The sequence below is a fragment of the Elephas maximus genome, chromosome 9 (genome assembly GCF_024166365.1).
Source record: "Elephas maximus indicus isolate mEleMax1 chromosome 9, mEleMax1 primary haplotype, whole genome shotgun sequence".
In the NCBI taxonomy this organism is placed as follows: domain Eukaryota; kingdom Metazoa; phylum Chordata; class Mammalia; order Proboscidea; family Elephantidae; genus Elephas; species Elephas maximus.
Window position 1 is genome coordinate 34081894 of NC_064827.1, and position 6000 is coordinate 34087893.

Sequence of the window (6000 nt, forward strand, 5' to 3'; positions counted from 1 at the left end):
GGGGTGTATATAATTTTAGGCCCTCTTGGATTGCAGAGAAAGGAAATACATGTTTGTGTAGTAACTTGCATCTATACACATATCCTTACTTCTGTATGTAACCATCTTATCTGTATTGAGCTTACCATGAGATCAAACTGATGTTTTCAACTCTAACCTATTACTACATGGATCCTTCTAACTTCCTCCCTTACTTGTCTATAATCTCCCACTCTAACAGTGAGAAATTTGACTCCCATTATCTGCCATTAAATTACTGAATTGTTCACTTTCAGTATATATGTATAGAGGTACCAGAATGGTTTACCTGTTTCTGTGGGAAGTAACTTTATCAACTAAGATACAATGCTCATGTACAGTTTCTTTTGCCTTTAGCCTTACAGACTCATTTTCAAAGTTATGTAGGTCAGTACCTTTTCCTTCATTGCCTTCAACGAGGTTAATTTATAAATATAAAGTAAAATTAGATTTTTTTTAACATTTTGCATTTCATATTGGTTCCTTGTTCTCCTAAATTATTTTTTAATTTTCATACATTAAGTTTCGTTCTTTACACTCGAAAGCTCTATGCGTTTTGACAAATGCGTAGCAACATACATCTAGCATTATGCGATTGGTGGATCTTATGGTAAGACTGTTTTAACTTTGTAAGAAACTGCTAAATATTCTTGCAAAATATATTCCCATCAGCAAAGAGTTCCTGTTGTTCTACATCCTTGTTAACAATTGGTGTTGTTAATTTTTGGATTTTGACTTTGTAAGTGTGTGGAGGTCTGGTGGCTCAGTTTTTAAGAGCTCAGGCTGCTAACCAAAAGATCGGCAGTTCGAATCCACTAGCCGCTCCTTGGAAATCCTATGGAGCAGTTCTGCTCTGCCCTATAGGGTCACTATGAGTCAGAATCAACTAGTTGGCAACAAGTTTTTTTTTTTTTAATAAGTGTGTAGTGGTATCTCATTATTATTTTAATTTCTAATTTCCTATTGTAAAACGATGTCAAACATATTTCATTTGCCTATTTGCCATATGTATATCTTCTTTAGTGAGATCTCTGTTGAGAATTTTTGCTCATTTTTCAGTGGTCATTTATTTCCTTATTGTTGAATTTTATGTGTTCTTTGCATATTTTCATACAAGTCCTTATCAGGTGTATGTTTTGCAAAGATGTTTCTCCCAGTACATGGCTTGTGTTCAGATACTCTTAACAGTGTCATTCACAGAGGTGAAATCTTTAGTTTTAATAAAGCCTAATTTATTGTCTTTTTTCCATGGATATGCTTTTGATGTTGTTTCTAAAAATCCATCTCCAGACCTAAGGTCACATTGATTTTCTGCTATGTCTTCTTCTAGAGGATTTATGGTTCGTATTTTACATTTTTTGTTTATTTTACATTTAGTTCTATGATCCATTTTGAGTTAATTTTTATGAAAGAAATAAGATCTGTGTCTAGGTTCTTCTTTTTTTTTGCGTATAGACATCCAATTTTCCATCACCATTTGTTGAAAAGACTTTCCTGTTTCCACTGAATTGCTTTTGCTCTTTTGTTAAAGATCAGTTAATGATATTTGTGGGTCTATTTCTGTCCTATTGATCTACGTGTTTATGCATCTATTCTTTTGCCAATAACATGTTGTCATGGTTACTATAGCTTTATAGTAAGTTTTGAATTTGGGTAGTATGAGTGCTTCAAATTTGTTCTTTTTCAGTATTGTGTTGGCTATGCTAGGTCTTTTGCCTTTCCATAAACTTTCGGATCAGTTTATCTATAAAATAGCATGCTGGAATTTTGATTAGGATGGAATTGAATCTATAGATAAAATTGAGAAGAACTGACATCTTAATATTGAGTCTGCCAGTCCTCGAATATATGATGTCTCTACATTTATTTATATATTCTTTGGTTTTTTTCATCTGAGTTTAGTGGTTTTCTGCATTTAGATTCTATACATATTTTGTTAGATTTATACCAGGTCTTTCATTTTTGTGTGTGTTATTGTAAATGGTATTCTGTTTCAAATTCCAGTTGTTTTTTCCTGGGTAAAAGGGAAAACAATTCGTTTTTGTATATTAACTTTGTATCCTGCAACCTTGCTATACTAACTTGCTCTAGGAATTTTTTGGTCAGTTCTTTGGAATTTTCTGCATAGACAATCATATTATTTGTGAACAAAGACTGTGAAATTGGACTTTCATATTTACTGAATGTGATTAATTTTCCATAATTTTGCCTTCAGTTATACTTTCTATTTCTAATCACTGTAAGTATAATAAAAACACAGAATTCAAAACTCTAGTGGATGTAAGTAATTAAAAAGTTATGGATAAAAATAGGCAAAATATGGTTATACTTAAAGCTGTTGAACAGCCATTCAAATGTGATAAATATTTACATTCTCTGTATCTTGACCAAAGAAATGACACCTTTTAATTATGAAGAATATTGAATGTACCATGGACTACTAGAAGAACAAAAACATCTGTCTTGGAAGAAGTACAGCCAGAATGCTCCTTAGAAGCAGGGATGGCAAGACTTCATCTCATGTACTTTGGACATGTTATCAGGAGAGACCGGTCCCTGGAGGACAGCATGCTTGGTAAAGTAGAGGGTCAGCGAAAAAGAGGAAGACCCTCAATGAGATGGATTGACACAGTGGCTGCAACAGTGGGCTCCAGCATAACAACAATTGTGAGGATGATGCAAGACTGGGCAGTGTTTCCTTGTGTTGTACACAGGGTTGCTATGAGTTGGAACTGACTAGACAGCACGTAACAACAATATGTTTTAAAAATATTTAACTAGATTCTCTATTTAAACGATACTCTAAAAATTTCACTGTCTCTTTTCTTCTTACATTTTATTTCATTTTTCCTATTACTTGAAAACAAAGTTATTTACATAACTTGTGAATTTCTAAAAGTTTTTTTTACAGACCAGCCAGTATGGTAGTCAATCAGTATTTTAAGTGGATCTTGACTGGTGTCCTACCGAAACACACATGGATTGGGAACCCTGGCTTAGATTGGCCTCTAAGATTTTCAAAATCTTAAAGAGTTAGGGCTCTAAGATTCTGCCTTTTCAAAGCTGACAGCCATTTAGCTCTTTCAGAACTGAAGTCTTCAACTGATCCTGAGAGGAAAGTACCACTGATAATATGTACACTCAGGTTAACTGTGTTCTTTGTGAATCTTTTTTTTTTTTTTTTGGTGGAGAGAAAAAAATATGTTTCTTGGCTCTGTATGCATTTAAAAGGCACTGTGGCATATGTAAACCACGACTTGTTCAAATGGAGTTTTGAGTATTCTCATTTGCTCCAATTTTCTGGGAAATGACATGTCCTCCAGATGGAGAGAACTGTAGGCTTGACTCAGTCATGTTGGAGTAAAGAATAAAGAAACTGACTTTCAGTACCCTACACTTGGTATTAGTGATCAGTAGATAACCCAGAGCAGAGTGATGACAAACTACTGGTTTGGATATTACTGTCTTTGTGGCCACAGACTTAGGTCATAAATAAAGGGGGGAAAAACTTTGTAATTTATTTTTTCTTTAATCATGTACTTATGACAAGTCAGATTCCATATCCTAGCTTCCAAACCCAGGACTCAATTCACAGCTAATAAAAGGGTTTGGGCATAGCCAAGATTCCTGTCTTCTGCAGCTATTGCTGATGCTTATTAAAGACTGCCCTGAAGAGAAAGAACTTCTCCAATTGCTGTGAGGGTAGAGTGGTGGATTGGAAATCCTGTCTTTGAGCATTTTGAAAACCTGAATTCTGAGGGTGAATGTGTCTGGAACACTCTCAGCTTTGGGAGGTTTGTTGTTTCTGATATGAGAAGCTCACTGGAGCTTGGCAGGAAGACTCCTAGTAAGGGACTCAGAAGTCTGAGGACTGATATGCGTAATGGGTTTAATTTATTCTTGAGCTACACTTTGTTTTGTTTTTGCTTTCCTTGAAACTTTTAATGGTATTTCATTAAAATTATAGGTTGGTTTCCCTAAACTAATGCAAACAGAGGTAGAACAACAAAATTAAGCTATAAGAGAAGATTGAAGAGGTAATTAAAAAGCCCCCCCCCCAAAAAAAAAGCCCTGGCCCTGATGGCTTTCTGGGAGAATTCTACTAAACTTTCAGAGAAGTATTAATACCAGTATGTCTAAAGGTATTTCAGAGCATAGAAAAGGATGGAATACTCCCAAACTCATTTTATGAAGCCAGGATAACCCTGATACCAAAACCAGGTAAAGACACCACAATAAAAGAATATTAAAGACCAATATCCCTCATGAACACAGACACAAAAATTCTCAACAAAATTCTAGCCAATAGAATTCAACAACGTATCAAAAAATAATTCAGTATGACCAAATGAGATTCATGTCAGGTATGCAGGGATGGTTGGACATTAGAAAACCAATCAGTGTAATCCATCATATAATAAAACCAAAGACAAAAACCACATGATCTTACCAGTTGATGTAGAAAAGGCATTTGACAAAGTCCAACTTCAATTCCTGATAAAAAATCTCAGCAAAATAGGAGTAGAAGGAAAATTCCTCAGCATAATAAAGGGCATTTATATAAATCCAACAGCCAACATCATCCTAAATGGCGACAGCCTGAAAGTATTCCCCCTGAGAACGAGAACCAGACAAGGTTGCCTTTTATCACCACTCTTACTCAGCATTGTGCTAGAGGTCCTAGCCAGAGCAATTAGGCTAGATAAAGAAATAAAGTGTATCGAAATTGATAAAGAAGAGGTAAAAGTACCTCTATTTGCAGATGATATGACCTTATACACAGAAAACCCTAAAGAATCCACAAGAAAACTACTGGAACTAATAGAAGAGTTCAGCAATGTATTAGGATACAAGGTAAACATACAAAAATCAGTTGGATTCCTCTACACCAACAAAAAGGATGTCGAAGAGAAAATCACCAAATCAATACCATTTACAATAGCCCCCAAGAAGATAAACTATTTAGGAATAAATCTTATCAGAGACGTAAAAGACCTATACAAAGAACCCTACTGCAAGAAACCAAAAGAGACCTACATAGGTGGAAAAACATACCTTGCTCATGGATAGGAAGACACAACATTGTGAAAATGTCTATTCTACCCAAAGCAATCTATAGATACAGTGCAATCCCAGTCCAAATTCCAATGGCATTTTTTAATGAGATGAGAAACATATCACCGACTTCATATGGAAACAAAGAGGCCCCAGATAAGTAAAGCATTACTGAAAAAGAACAAAGTAGGAGGCCTCACACTACCTGATTATAGAATCTATTATACTGCCACAGTAGTTAAAACAGCCTGGTACTGGTAAAACAACAAATACGTAGACCAATGGAACAGAATGAGAATCCAGACATAAATTCATCCACCTATAGGCAGCTGATGTTTAACAAAGGCCCAAAGTCAGTTAAATGGGGAAAAGACAGTCTCTTTAACAAATGATGCTGGCATAACTGGATATCCATATGCAAAAAAAAAAAAAAAAGAAACAAGACCCATATCTCACACCATGCACAAAAACTAACTCAAAATGGATCAAAGGCCTAAATATAAAATCTAAAATGATCAAGATCATGTAAGAAAAAAATAGGAACAATACTAGGAGACCTAATTCATGGCATAAACAGTACACAAGACATTACTGACAATGCACAAACCCCAGAAGAGGAATTAGATAACTGGGAGCTCCTAAAAATAAAACATTTAGGCTCATCGAAAGACTTCACCAAAAGAGTAAAAAGACCACCTACAGACTGAGAAAAAAATTTTGTCTACCACATGTCTGATTAGGGTCTAATGTCTAAAATATACAAGATAGTGCAAAACCTCAACAACAAAAAGACAAATAACCCAATTAAAAAATGGGCAAAGAATATGAACAGGCCCTTCACTAAAGAAGACTTTCAGGTTGCTAACAGAGACATAAGGGAATGCTCTCTCTAGTTAGCTATTAGAGAAAAGCAAATCAAAACTACAA